The sequence below is a fragment of the Triticum aestivum genome, chromosome 7A (assembly GCF_018294505.1).
Source record: "Triticum aestivum cultivar Chinese Spring chromosome 7A, IWGSC CS RefSeq v2.1, whole genome shotgun sequence".
NCBI classification, from domain to species: domain Eukaryota; kingdom Viridiplantae; phylum Streptophyta; class Magnoliopsida; order Poales; family Poaceae; genus Triticum; species Triticum aestivum.
The window spans coordinates 238,319,843-238,335,960 of record NC_057812.1 but is presented as its reverse complement, the minus strand read 5'-3'; positions in this window follow the sequence as shown (position 1 = coordinate 238,335,960).

Here is a 16,118-nt window from a genome sequence, read left to right as displayed (position 1 = left end):
GCGTTCTTTTGGCGAAACGGTGATGAGCCCGTTCCCGCGCAAGCTTCACACCCGAGTCGGTAAAATCCCCCAAAATCCCAATGTTTACCGGCCTACTATATAAACCCTCACGGTCGGCGAGTCCCGCGTCACATTTTCCCCTCCCTCCCTGTAGATTATCTCGTCTGTTTCTCCCACAATCACCAATGGCACCGGTGCATCGTCATCGCTCAGCCACTCCACCGTCATCAGAGGACAACTCCAGCTGGGAGGCTACACCACGGTGGCGGCGCAGTCCCGGCGTAGTGTAGTGCACGTGGTGTCCCTATTGGGTGTGCATGGAACACCCACCACACGCTCTGTCATCGCTGCCCGTTGGCAGGTATTGCCGGCTGCCGTTGCTACCACCCCACCATCTGCCGTCATGGCCGCCACATCACCGTCGAAAGCCAGGGACATCGCCCGCTCCGCCGCCGTGGACCAAAGGTAGGAGGTGGCTGTCGTGGCCGTCACCCCACTGCTAGCCACCATGGCCATCACCCGCTCCGCCACCGTGGCCCGAAGGCGGGAGGTGGTGGTCATGGCTGCCATCCCATCATCGGCCGCCGTGGCCGCCAGCCCACCGTCGACCCTCGAGGTCATCACCCGCTCCGCCACCACCGCCCGAAGGCGGGAGGCACAGGTGGAGGCTCGCACGTGCGTCAGCGACCTTGCGCGCTACATCAAGTTCCTACGGGAGGAGGAGCGCCTCGTCGAGCATGCAAAGAGCCTTACCGCCGCTGTGGCCGCAAAACATGCTGCAACAGAGGCAAGGAATCAGGAAATCTACGAGGAGAACCACCGCTTCCAGAGGGGTCGTCTGGAGTGGCAGAGGGCGTTCGAGGTGAACGTCGCTGAAGGTGTAGCAGCGATGGGCACCATATTGCAGTTGTCCAGCTCGTTAGTAGGCTCCTCGTGCTCTGCCTCTTACTGAGCGTGCTCGATAGAGGAGAGGCTGTCGGAAGTAGTACAAAGCCCCTCTGTAGTAGTAGTATTTAGGGGCTATTTTGTTCAGTTCATCTGACTATAGATGTGGTGAAATTGTACAACATACTTAAAATTAGCTAGTATATATAGTTGAACTAGCTATTTCAGTACGTGGTTGGCAAAAATTGGGGAAAAGTTTGGTCGGTTCAGCTGTCGAGTTGAACTGTTGGTATAAAGAACGACTACTTAATCTATGAATGAAATATATGCTTAGTTATTGAATTTTAGTTGCAAAAATTAGATAGTGCTAGTAATTTTTAGTTGCATATTTTGACAAATCGCACTTTTACAAGGTTGACAAATGGCAATGTTACTAGATGTTAGAGATATATTTGGGTTACATATGTTTGGTAGTCTAGGATTTGTAATCCGTCTCCTACCTTATCTCTAGGAGAGGCGACTTGGCCTCCAAGCCTTGTACTCAATATATACTCGCCCTCGAGGCTCAATAATACATCCATCATATTCTGCAACAACCTCTCTCCCTCCCTTCTAACATGGTATTGGCCTAACCAATCCAATCCTAGGCGCCGCGCCGCCCCGGGGATGGTCCGCCTCCATGACCGTGCCGGAGGCCGCGCCTCCCGTACCTAGGGTTCGTCCACCAATCACACTGATCGGCTGTCCTAGAGAGTCTTTTTCCCGATCTGTTGATTTGGCCTTTTTCTTCCTCACCGATCGGTTGATCGGTGTTATTTTTTCTTTGGTTTTCTGATTTATGATCGGTTTGCGTCGCCCACCACCGTTCATCATCTGCATCGCGTCTCGACTTTCACATCGGATCTAAGATCAGTTGCTGCATGGCATTCCGTCATGACACATGCAGTGGCGTCCATGCATGCTGATGCGGCGGCTCCTCGCACTGTCCTACACCGGCTCGTCATCCTACGCGCGGGCGTGGGACTACTTCGCCGTGAGCGCCTGACCATAGGGCTACATCTATCCACACCAGCATCATGTGACCCGTGGGTGGGGCTTGCTCCTTGTGCATCACGGGTGTGATTTGGTCGATGGATGCATCGCATCACGCCTGTTGTCGTCAGGTTGTACTACTCCGCCGAGCACCGACTTCATCGCCCGCGAGCAATCGACTTGATCACTCAAAAGCTCGCGATCCACTCTGTCTCCGTCTTCGTCGTGCATTCGGTCTGATCAACCGCGCGTGCGATTATCATCATTGAGTTCAACGCGTCTCTCTACCGATCAAGCAACGGGTTGCCGCTCCGTCGCCCCACCGGGCCGAAGTGCCTCCGCCCTGTGGTTCTTCTTCCGGCTGCACCGACCCGCGTAACCGCTGTGTCGTCCCTTCGGGCCGTAGTGCCGCAGCCCACGGTGCACCATCGCCCCGAGGTTGTCCGCTCTAGGTTGTTCCCGTGGCTGCACCGACCCATATGCCACCGCTGCGTCGCCCCGTCGGGCTGTAGCGAGCGTGGCACGCGGTCCACGTCGCCGTCCCGAGGACGTCCCCGCGGTTGCACCGACCCGCGCACCACCAATGCGCCGCCCCTTCGGTTTGTAGCGCCGCGGCCCACGATCTCCGTCGTCGCCCCGACCTTCCCGCCGCCGCTGCATCGCCCCTTCGGGCCATAGCGTCGTGGCCCGCGATCCACTACACCGTCACTACGTGTTGACCTCCCATGGTATGCGCCGTGCCATCTCCCTCGGCGCGGGAACGCCACCGCCCGCGCTAGTCTTCGTCACGTTGTCGGGTTCCTCGCCTACTTCGAGCACGCCGCCACGCTCCTAACCTAGCTGATGTCGCCGCCGTCAGGCTGCCGTCGCCGCTCTTCTTTGGCCGTCGCCGCCGCTAACCCCATAGCCGTCGCGGCTGCCTATCCACCCCCATCGTCTTCATCCAACACCAACTCGTCGCCAGTGTCGCCGTCATCTACCCGACCACTTCATCTACTTCGACAACCACGGGCGACATCGGCCCCGTCCCGATTAGCGCTGCAACCGTCGTCGAGTCCTTCTCTACTGGCCTCTTCGACTTCTCCGACATGGCGTACAGCTCGGGCAGGTCCTAGTCTACGCATGCTTGGTGCTGGAAATACCGATGCGTGCCTTCATCCACGACGTGTCCCCGGGCTTGGCAAACCTGCTGCGGCAGGTCGTCAACACCGTATTCTTCCCGACGCACCACTACTTCAACACCAGTGCGCCCATGACTCACTCGGCGACTCCCTCGACACCGGCTGCCCCGACTCGACATCGACCACCGCGTTCTTCGCACGGCTACCTCGACTGCGGCTACACCACCCTACGCTCTTAGTTACAACGACATCGGCACAAAGGGTTATCATCCGCTTGAGCAACTCATCGGCTTCCTCTCCAGTCAACGCATCCGCGACGGGACACCGTCCACGAAGCTCCTGCTAGGACTACGGGGTGATGTCAGCCCGCCGGCTGCTATTCTCTCCAGTCTGACCGTTCGCGTCGCTCCTATTGTTCGCAATGCTACCGCTACGACTGCGGGGGGTGATGTCTACTACACAACCTTCTTCTTGTAGACGTTGTTGGGCCTCCAAGTGCAGAGGTTTGTAGGACAGTAGCAAATTTCCCTCAAGTAGATGACCTAAGGTTTATCAATCCATGGGAGGCGTAGGATGAAGATGGTCTCTCTCAAGCAACCCTGCAACCAAATAACAAAGAGTCTCTTGTGTCCCCAACACACCCAATACAATGGTAAATTGTATAGGTGCACTAGTTCGGCGAAGAGATGGTGATACAAGTGCAATATGGATGGTAGATATATGTTTTTGTAATCTGAAAATATAAAACAGCAAGGTAACTAATGATAAAAGTGAGCGTAAACGGTATTGCAATGCGTTGAAACAAGGCCTAGGGTTCTAAATTTCACTAGTGCAAGTTCTCTCAACAATAATAACATAATTGGATCATATAACTATCCCTCAACATGCAACAAAGTGTCACTCCAAAGTCACTAATAGCGGAGAACAAACGAAGAGATTATGGTAGGGTACGAAACCACCTCAAAGTTATCCTTTTTGATCGATCTATTCAAGAGTCCATAGTAAAATAACATGAAGCTATTATTTCCGTTCAATCTATCACAGCGTTCGTACTAGAATAACACCTTAAGACACAAATCAACCAAAACCCTAATGTCACCTAGATACTACAATGTCACCTCAAGTATCCATGGGTATGATTATACGATATGCATCACACAATCTCAGACTCATCTATTCAAACCAACACAAAGTAATTCAAAGAGTGCCCCAAAGTTTCTACCGGAGAGTCAAGAAGAAAACGTGTGCCAACCCCTATGCATAGGTTCATGGGCGGAACCCGCAAGTTGATCACCAAAACATACATCAAGTGGATCAATAGAATACCCCATTGTCACCATGGGTATCCCACACAAGACATACATCAAGTGTTCTCAAATCCTTAAAGACTCAATCCGATAAGATAACTTCAAAGGGAAAACTCAATCCATTACAAGAGAGTAGAGGGGGACAAACATCATAAGATCCAACTATAATAGCAAAGCTCGCGATACATCAAGATCGTATCACCTCAAGAACACGAGAGAGAGAGAGATAGATCAAACACATAGCTACTGGTACATACCCTCATCCCCGAGGGTGAACTACTCCCTCCTCGTCATGGAGAGCGCCAAGATGATGAAGATGGCCACCGGTGAGGGTTCCCCTCTCCAGCAGGGTGCCGGAACGGGTCTAGATTGGTTTTCGGTGGCTACGGAGGTTTTTGGCGGCGGAACTCCCGATATATTCTGCTCCCCGATGGTTTCATGGTATATTGGTATATATAGGAGGAAGAAATACATCAGGGGAGCCATGAGGGGCCCACGAGGGTGGAGGGCGCGCCCAGGGGGGTGGGCGCGCTCCCCTGCCTCGTGCCTTCCTCGTTGCTTCCCTTAGGTACACCCCAAGTCTTCTGGATTGTTTCCGTTCCAAAAATAACTCTCCCGAAGGTTTCATTCCGTTTGGACTCCGTTTGATATCCCTTTTCTGTGAAACACCGAAACAAGGGGGAAAAACGGAAACTGGCACCGGGCTCTGGGTTAATAGGTTAGTCCAAAAAGTCATATAAAATAGCATATAAAACATCCAAAGTTGATAATATAATAGCATGGAACAATCAAAAATTATAGATACGTTGGAGACGTATCAGGGGGATGTTAGAGATATATTTGGGTTACATATCTTTGGTAGTCTAGGGTTTGTAATCCGTCTCCTACCTTATCTCTAGGAGAGGCGTCCTGCCCTCCAAGCCTTGTACTCAATATATACTCGCCCTCGAGGCTCAATAATACATCCATTATATTCCGCAACAACCCCTCTCCCTCCCTTCTAATACTAGATCAACAAATGTCAATCTTTCCAGTTTGACAAATGGCAATATACCCAATATGACAGATGCAAATCTTACCAAATTGTCTGTACGTGGTTGCACATGAGTCATCCAAAACAACCATTTGTGTTGAAGGGATGTACAAATCCTGCTCGGCACATTTTCTCTTGGCTTAGCACCGAAGTCTGGCTTTGCATACCATACTCAATCTGAACCATTTGTCTTGAAGATATGCACAAATTCTGCACTACGAATTTTCCCTTGATTTACCGGGGAAGACCATAGATCTCGCTTTGCATATGGGTGTTCTATCTAAAACGTTTGCGATCAAGAGCTGCACAAATCCTGCTCGGCACATTTTCCCTTGGCTTCCTGGGGAAGTTGTCAGTTTGCATACGGGTATTCTAACTAAAACGTTTGTGATAACTGTTTTATATTTAAAACCATTGACTTTTTTTAAGAAAATCATTTGATAAGTCTGTACATTAAGAGAGAAAAATGCAAGTTTGTCCAACTCATATCTTTCATTCAGTCACACTGCGAATTTATATTCATATGATTGAGATACAGTATTAAACCAAAAAAACTATTTTCGGCAGAGGCGGAGGCGGCGTGTCATGCCGGAGTTGTCATTGTCGTCCTCCAGGACGCCGTTGTTGAAGTCTTCAAGGCAACACATAATTTTCTTCACTTGGAAATCAAACATCATGTCGTCGGGTGATCGACTGGCAGGGCGCGGGAGGACAACAACTGGCGGCGGTGTGAGGTAGCAGTCGACGGCGGCATCCCATGCAGCTGAGGGGGGCGTGCGCACAGGCACGGGCACAGCGGGTGCAGGCAAATGCACGGGGACTAGTGCCATGGTGGGTGGAGGGGCGCGCATGGGCACAGGCATGGGCGTTGGCATGTACACGAGCTCGCGCGGGTCCGCGGAGACCTCACTGACGCCTGCGGCTTCCAGCTCTATGATAGTGCTCGGCGACCAGTCCGTCAATGCTACGGTGATGGTTGCTGGCGCGGGCGCAGGATGGGAGGTGGGACGGGTGCGGGGGCAGCAACCGACGCGGCTAGCTCATTCATGACCATGTCCATGAGGCCCCATTCCTCCTTATTTTCTATCTCCTCCGGCTCGGAGTTGACTTCACCAAACTTGAAGACTAGTGGCAGATGATCCTTCTACGCCATGGCTTTGGTGGAGGTCTGTGGGAGGGAGGGGAATGAGAGGCGAACAGTAAGGCCGCCCATATTAAACAGTGGCTCCGGCGCCATTAATGGAGAGGATGCGAGCAAGGAGGGCGGCCATGGAAGTCAAAGGGCTCGCTTCCCAGTGAGCCTACGCAGTGTGCAGCTCGCACGCTTCCCGGTGAGCCTGCGTATTGGAGGATAGCTTGCACACCTCTCGATCAGCCTATGCACCGAACTGCGCTCGCACGCCTCCTGTTCAGTCAAACAGTTGTCCGCACGGCACCTCCTGTAGACATTAAAAGCCAAACACGTGGCACCACGTGAATGGTTAACAGAACACACACTATTTAAATTATACAAATGTTTGAGATGTTAAAGTGGTAGCTATTTGTTTTAAAATGCCTTTGTTGGTTGTTCTTCGAGTGCTCCTTCTATCAAAATGGATACGAAAAATACCACAGCATGTCGGGTGTCATTCCATGATAGCATGCCAAGTTTCATGAATTTCACATGAGTTTTGGATTTACTAGAATTTAAAAACAAAGTATCTCAACATTTTGCCAGCAATCAACAGTGCCCTGGTGTGTGAAATTCATTCCCATTTCTTGCATGGGACCTAAGCATGCAACCAAGGACATAGATTTGATTTTTCAACCAATTTACATGCACTGGAGCATGTGCATATAGTTCAAATTTTAATTATGCACATAAATGCATAGAAAACTCAGTTAATGTATAAAAATGTCCAAGCGAACCCCGAAAAATCCCAAAACTTGACACAACACTCATGTTGTTCTTTGTTGACACGAGAAAAAATTTGGAAGTAAGAAGAGGCAACACATATCATTTCATCCCCCAAGGTGGCACGTTCCCTACTGAAACCATCAGGCTTGTTGTGAGAGAAGCTCTGGTTTGCGAGAAGTTTATAACCAAACCTGCCCCAAATGGGATAATATTTTTACCGCGGCATGTCGATGTCGTTCCATGATATCATGTCAAGTTTCATGAATTTCAGACGAGTTTTCGATTGACTAGAATTTTAAAACCATGTATCTCAATGTTAGCAGCCGAGCGACAGTGTCAAGGTGTTTGACATTCATTCTCATTTCTTGCATGTGACCTAAGCTTGCAACCAAGGACACACATTTGATTTTCAACCCATCTTCATGCACTGGAGCATGTGCATGTAGTTCAATTTTGAATTATGCACATAAATGCCTAGAAAGCTCAGTTAATGTATAAAAATTTCCAAACGATCCCCGAAAAATTCCAAAATTTAACAAGCCACTCTTGTTGTTCTATGTTGACACCAGGAAAAAATTGAAAGCAAGAAGAGGTGACAAATATCATTTTGTCCACAAAGGTGACACGTTTCCCTAACAGAACCATGGGGCTTCTTGTGAGAAGCTCTGGTTTGTGAGAAGCTTATACCATAACCCGCCCCAAATGGGACAATATTTTTTACCCCAGCATGTTGATGCCATTCCATGATAGCATGCCAAGGTTCATGAATTTCAAACGGGTTTTTGATTTACTAGAATTACAAAAGCAAGTACCTCAACGTTTGCTGGAGAGCCACGGTGCCGTGGTGTTTGAAATTCATCCCATTTCTTGCATGGGACATAAGCATAAACCCATGGACACATATATGATTTTACAACCCATGTTGGTGCACTGGAGCATGTGAATGTAGTTTAATTTTGAATTGTGCACCTGAAATGGCAAGAAAAGCAAGTTAATGTATGAAATGTCCAAACGAACCCTGAACAATTCCAATTTTTTATGACACACATATAGTTGCACGTTCACTGCAGATAAAAGGTCTAGCAATTCAAACACCCTCCATTGTCGTTGTGACCCCATTATGTAATTCAAATCAAGATGAAAAATCGAGTAGATCGCACACAATTTATTATCACCAACCGAGTGAGATGCAGTACAAAATATCTTGGAGCACGGTCACAGTATAGTATGCCTATGGCTTATGCGAGAAGGTGCGTCGGCTATAGTCCACAGCCGGCGTGTCAAGCACACTAGCTCGCTCCCCAAATATCATTTCATTGTTCAATTGTCGTTGGTGAAAGATGGGGATGTGGACCCGCGTCGTGAGGGCAACTTCGGCGGCCCACTCCGGCGAGAGCACGGCCACAGCCGCCATGCATGTGCTAACAAGGTGCATGAGCACAGCCGCAATTTGCGACCGGGCGGCCAAGGCAGCCAAAACGGCCGCTGTTGCTTCTTAGGTGGCGGCAGCAACATCTACCTCGGGGATAGCAACTGGCGAGAGTGGCACAATAGTTGTCCATTCTGCAGTGGTGGCCATAGCCCTGATGGAGGCCTCCCACGACCATGTCGAGGCCGCCCATGCCCAGCTCGTGGCGGTCACCGCACAAATCGAACGAAGCTTCTCCGACAACGGTCAGCAACCCACGGCCGAAGAGTTGGCAATCGCCGAGAGTGTTCGAGCAGCCGTCCGTTCCTCCGCCTCATAGCTTGCCACGATGGAGCTCGTCCAAGCCCAGATCACGGCCGCCCACGCCCAGCTCGTGGCGGCCTTTTCCAAAGAGATGGCAGACGCGGATGGCAAGCTGCTTGCCGAGTATGGTGCGATGGATGCCATGGAGCCCCTTCCTCATGAGACCGTCAGGCATGAGCGGGACATGGAGGAGGCGGCGGATATCGATGAGCACCAGCCGTAGTAGTACTCTTTGTTTTGTTTAATTGAGAGTGTCGGTCTTTAATTTATTAGGGTAATGTTTAGTTCAGCTAGCTCTGTTTAATTGCTGAACTTGGTCGATTAAGAAGTGTGCGTGTGTTGTAGTCTCCTTTGTTTACCCAAATTATGCAATGACGTGGATGACCACTGTAACCAGGAAAATTTGAACGAAAATTTGCACGTTCAAACTCATCACACACGGGTTAAGCTATATGAATCGTTTGTGATGTTCACATATCACGCACAGTGCTGAATAAGGGACCGTGTGTGATGACACTTTACGCGCCAGTTTTTTTGCTGCACCGATTCAAAATTTTGGATTTCGCAGAAATATCTGCCTCCCGCCCCCTTCCCCTTACCAAAAGCCACATTTCTCCTATTTCCTCCTTCATTTACAAGTTGAAACCTTCACTCCTTGCGTGCAGCGTCGCCTCCTCGTCAGCGACCCTCCTTCACGCTGCTCGGCCTCGTCTATCTAGGCAGGTAATCCACACCCGACCCCCATCCTCCTCCTCCTTCCACATTCCACATGCCTTGACCGCCGGCGCGACACCTTCCACCCAAATGACCGACCCCTCCACCAAATAAGTGCCGCCCTAAGCCATGGTGCACGCAGTATAGCTAGGAGCCCAAGGAGCATTTGGCAGCGAGAAGCAAATTGCGGCCGCACGCGTTCATGAGGTTGCGATGGCTACCATTCGTGCCGACCCCCAAGATCTTCGAGTAGCACCTCGGCGTTGAGGACACTGCCGACGCCTCGCGCGTCGATGCCCTGATACGTCTCCAATGTATCTATAATTTTTGATTGTTCCATGCTATTATATTATCTGTTTTTGATGTTTTATATGCATTAATATGCTATTTTATATTATTTTGGGACTAACTTATTAACCTAGAGCCCAGTGCCATTTTTTGTTTTTCCTTGTTTTTGAGCTTCGCAGAAAAGGAATACTAAACGGAGTCCAAGCGGAATAAAACTTCATGATGATTTTTCTTGGACCAGAAGACACCCAGGGGACTTGGAGTGCAAGTCAGAAGAGCCACGAGGTGGCGACAAGGGTGGAGGGCGCGCCCCCTACCTTGTGGGCCCCTCGGTGACTCCCTCACCTTGATCTTCGTCCTATATATTCACATGTATTCCAAAACCCTCAGAAGCATCCACAAAAACACTTTTCCACCGTCGCAACCTTCTGTTCCCGTGAGATCCCATGTTGGGGCCTTTTCCAGCATCCTGCCGGAGGGGGTTCGATCACGGAGGGCATCTACACCAACTCTATTGCCCTTCTGATGAAGTGTGAGTAGTTTAACACAGACCTACGGGTCCATAGCTAGTAGCTAGATGGCTTCTTCTCTCTCTTTGATTCTCATTACCATGTTCTCCTTGATGTTCTTCTAGATCCATCCGATGTAATCTTCTTTTGCGATGTGTTCATCGAGATCCGATGAATTGTGGATTTATGATCAACTTATCTATGAATATTATTTGAATCTTCTCTGAATTCTTATATGTATGATTTGATATCTTTGTATTTCTCTTCAAGTTATCGGTTTGGTTTGGCCAACTAGATTGTTTTTTCTTGCAATGGGAGAGGTGCTTAGCTTTAGGTGCAATTTGCATGATTACACCCAGTGACAAAGTAGGGTAGCTTTAAGGCATTACTCTGTTCTTTATGAACTTAATACTCTAGATGCAGGCAGGAGTCGGTCTATGTGTGGAGTAATAGTAGATGCATGCAGGAGTCGGTCTACTTGACATGGACCTAATGCCTCTATTGCATAATCATTGCCTTGGATATCGTCATAACTTTGCACTTTTCTACCAATTGCTCGATAGTAATTTGTTCACCCATCGTATTATTTGCCTTCAAGAGAGAAGCCTCTAGTGAAACCTATGGCCCCGGGTCTATTTTCCATCATATTAGTTTCCGATCTACTATTTTGCAATCTTTTATTTTCAGATCTATAAACCAAAAAACCCAAAAAGATTTTATCTTTTTTTAGTTTTATTTATCTCTATCAGATCTCACCTTTGCAAGTGACCGTGAAGGGATTGACAGTCCCTTTATCACGTTGGGTGCAAGTGTTTGATTGTTTGTGCAGGTGCCTCTATTGGGGACTTGCATGTTTCTCCTACTGGATTGATACCTTGGTTCTTAACTAAGGAAAATACTTATTCTATTATGCTGCATCACCCTTTCCTCTTCAAGGGAAAAAACAATGCAAGCTCAAGAAGTAGCAGGAAGAATTTCTGGCGCCGTTGCCGGGGAGATGTATGCCAAGCCTACCGTGTACCCATCATAAACTCTCATCTCTTGCATTACAATATTCGACATTCGCCTCTCGTTTTCCTCTCCCCCACTTCTAAAATGATTTTCGTAAAGATTTGCCATTTTCTTCACCCTTCTTCCGTTCGTCTTTTTGTTTGCTTTTTGTTTTGCCCATTTGTTAGATCGGTTTGTTGTCACTATGTCTGAATCTGAGGAGGTTTTTACTGAAAAAGATGGTAGTAATCTTGAGGAAAATTCTGATGACTTTGCTAATAACGATCCTCATGAAGAACCTACTATTATGCATACAAACAAAATCCATATTGGTAGCGGTAATATTCTTGGAAAAGGAGTTATTCAAGATTTCTTTACTTGTGCTGGCACGTTACCTATGCTAGGAGGATCTATTCTTCATAAAACTAATAGTCTTGCGGATGCTATAACTATGCTTATAATTGAACTTGAAAGACAATTTATTCATATGCATCCTAGCATACAAAGGATTTTCCTAGAGTTTTCTAATATTCAGAACTCTCAAATTAAGCATGCCGCCACTATATTTCTTGCTCACGAGTTTAGATTTATCATGAGAGAAGCTAGCAAATTTTTTGCTCATTATAAAATAAATGCTGGTTCTCCTCCCATAGAGGAAATCCTTTTCAATCAAGAGGAAATAATGAGACTACAATCTTCCGATTTTGTTGCTTATAATGAAAATTTGAGAAAAAGAGTCCCTACCGAGGTTTCGGTTGATAAGATCTCTGAACTTAATGATAATTTTGCTATACAAAACAATAGATTAGGGTTCATACTAGGATATAAGCTTATGAAGTTTCACCAAAGAAAAGCTTATAACGATTAGTTGATTATAAGCTATAAGGGGCCAAAGGAGGAACCTATTCCTCCCGCACTCGATCTTAGGGATCCCTATCCTATTAAATTTAGCCCTTTTGATTATTTTTGCTTGACGCAAAGGAAACTTTCTGTTGAAAGAAGGGAGTATGAGATGAGCATGGATGATCTCCCTTACTATTAAGCCAATGTCTGGATCTATGTTTTTGTGCCTACCTCGGGGCATTGAACAATAGTGCTTGTTGGGAGGCAACCCAATTTTATTTTTGTTATTGCTTTTTTTGGTTCTGTTTTCCAATAAATAATTTATCTAGCCACTGGTTAGATGTGTTTTGTGTTTTAGTTAGTGTTTGTGACAAGTAAGACCTTTGGGATGGCTTATGGTGATAGTTGGTTTGATCTTGCTAAAAAACAAAAACTTCTACGCCCAGGAAAATAATTCTCATTTTTAACAGAAGCTTGATAAAATACTAATTCTTTTTGAATAAGATTAACATATAAATTTCCCAAATTTTCCTACTTATTAAAAAACTCGGAGTTACAGAAGTATTCGAGAGTTACAGATTGCTACAGACTGTTCTGTTTTTGACAGATTCTATTTTCTATGTGTTGTTTGCTTATTTTGATTAATCTATGGGTAGTATCGAGGGGTATGAACCATGGAGAAGTTGGAATACGGTAGATATTTCACCAATATCAATAAAGAATGAGTTCACAATAGTACCAAAAGTGGTGATTTTATTTTCTTATACTAACGGATCTCGTGAGATTTTCTGTTGAGTTTCGTGTTGTGAAGTTTTCAAGTTTTGGGTAAAGATTTGATGGGCTATGGAATAAGGAGTGGCAAGAGCCTAAGCTTGGGGGTGCCCAAGGCGCCCCAAGGTAATATTCAAGGACAACCAAGAGCCTAAGCTTGGGGATGCCCCAGAAGGCATCCCCTCTTTCGAATTCGTCTATCAGTAAATTTACTTGAGGCTATATTTTTATTCACCACATGATATGTCTTTTGCTTGGAGAGTCTTGTATGATATGAGTCTTCACTTTTTCATTTGCCACAATCATCCTTGCTGTACACACCTTTTGAGAGGGAGACACATGAATCGTGATTTATTAGAATACTCTATGTGCTTCACTTATATCTTTTGAGCTAGGCAATTTTGCTCTAGTGCTTCACTTATATATTTTTACAGCACGATGGTGGTTTTATTTTGTAGAAATTATTGAACTCTCATGCTTCACTTATATTATTTTGAGAGTCTCTTTAAATAGCATGGTAATTTCCTTTGGTTATGAATTTAGTCCTAATATGATGGGCATCCAAGAGGGATATAATAAAAACTTTCATATAAATAGCATTGAATACTATGAGAAGTTTGATTCCCTATGATTGTTTTGAGATATGAGGATGGTGATATTAGAATCATGCTAGTGATTAATTGTGGATTGTAGAAATACTTGTGTTAAAGTTTGTGATTACCGTACCATGCACGTATGATGAACCGTTATGTGATGAAGTCGGGGCATGATTTATTTATTGATTGTCTTCCTTATGAGTGGCGGTCGGGGACGAGCGATGGTCTTTTCCTACCAATCTATCCCCTTAGGAGCACCTGCGTAGTACTTTGTTTTGATGACTAATAGATTTTTGCAATAAGTATGTGAGTTCTTTATGACTAATGTTGAGTCCATGGATTATACGCACTCTCACCCTTCCACCATTGCTAGCCTCTCTAGTGCCGCGCAACTTTTGCCGATACCATACACCCACCATATACCTTACTCAAAACAGCCACCATACCTACCTATTATGGCATTTCATAGACATTCCGAGATATATTGCCATGCAACATCCACCGTTCCGTTTATTATGACACGCTCCATCATTGTCATATTAATTTCCATGATCATGTAGTTGACATCGTATTTGTGGCAAAGCCACCGTTCATAATTTTCATACATGTCACCCTTGAGTCATTGCACATCCCGGTACACCGCCGGAGGCATTCATACAGAGTCATATTTTGTTCTAAGTATCGAGTTGTGATTCTAGAGTTGTAAGTAAATAAAAGTGTGATGATCATCATTATTAGAGCATTGTCCCATGTGATTAAAGGATGATGGAATCTATGATTCCCACACAAGTCGGGATGAGTCTCCGGACTTTACAAAAAATAAAAGAGGACAAGAAGCTCACCATAAAAAAAGAGAGAAAAGAGAGAAGGGGCAATGTTACTATTCTTTTTCCACACTTGTGCTTCAAAGTAGCACACCATGATCTTCATGATAGAGAGTCTCATATGTTGTCAATTTCATATAGTAGTGGGAATTTTTCATTATAGAACTTGGCTTGTATATTACAATGATGGGCTTCCTCAAATTGCCCTAGGTCTTCGTGAGCAAGCGAGTTGGTTGCACACCCACTTAGTTTCTTTTTTAGCTTTCATAAACTTATAGCTCTAGTGCATCCATTGCATGGCAATCCCTACTCACTCACATTGATATCTATTGATGGGCATCTCCATAGCCCCGTTGATACTCCTAGTTGATGTGATACTATCTCCTTTTTGTCTTCTCCACAACCACCATATTCTATTCCACCTATAGTGCTATGTCCATGGCTCACGCTCATGTATTGCGTGAAAATTGAAAAGGTTTGAAAACACCAAAAGCATGAAACAATTTCTTGGCTTGTCATCGGGGTTGTGCATGATTTGAATATTTTGTGTGATGAAGATGAAGAATAGCCAGACTATATGATTTTGTAGGGATAGCTTTCTTTGGCCATGCTATTTTGAGAAGGCGTGTTTGCTTTATTAGTATGCTTGAAGTATTATCGTTTTTATATCAATATTAAACTTCTGTTTTGAATCTTATGTATCCGAAAGTTCATGCCACAATAAAGAAAATTACATGGATTAATATGTTAGGTAGCATTCCACATCAAAAAAATCTGTTTTTATCATTTACCTACTCAAGGACAAGTAAGAATTATGCTTGGGGATGCTTGATACGTCTCCAACGTATATATAATTTTTGATTGTTCCATGCTATTATATTATCTGTTTTTGATGTTTTATATGCATTAATATGCTATTTTATATTATTTTTGGGACTAACTTATTAACCTAGAGCCTAGTGCCAATTTCTGTTTTTTCCTTGTTTTTGAGCTTCGCAGAAAAGGAATACTAAATGGAGTCCAAATGGAATAAAACTTCATGATGGTTTTTGTTGGACCAGAAGACACCCAGGGGACTTGGAGTGCAAGTCAGAGGAGCCACGAGGCGGCGACAAGGGTGGAGGGCATGCCCCCCTACCTTGTGGGGCCCTCGGTGACTCCCTCACCTAGATCTTCGTCCTATATATTCACATATATTCCAAAACCCTCAGAAGCATCCACGAAAACACTTTTCCACTGCTGCAACCTTCTGTTCCCGTGAGATCCCATCTTGGGGCCTTTTCCGGCATCCTGTCGAAGGGGGATTCAATCATGCAGGCATCTACATCAACTCTATTGCCCTTCCGATGAAGTGTGAGTAGTTTACCACAGACCTATGGGTCCATAGTTAGTAGCTAGATGGCTTCTTCTCTCTCTTTGATTCTCATTACCATGTTCTCCTCGATGTTCTTGGAGATCCATCCGATGCAATCTTCTTTTGTGGTGTGTTTGTTGAGATCCGATGAATTGTGGATTTATGATTAGCTTATCTATGAATATTATTTGAATCTTCTCTGAATTCGTATATGCATGATTT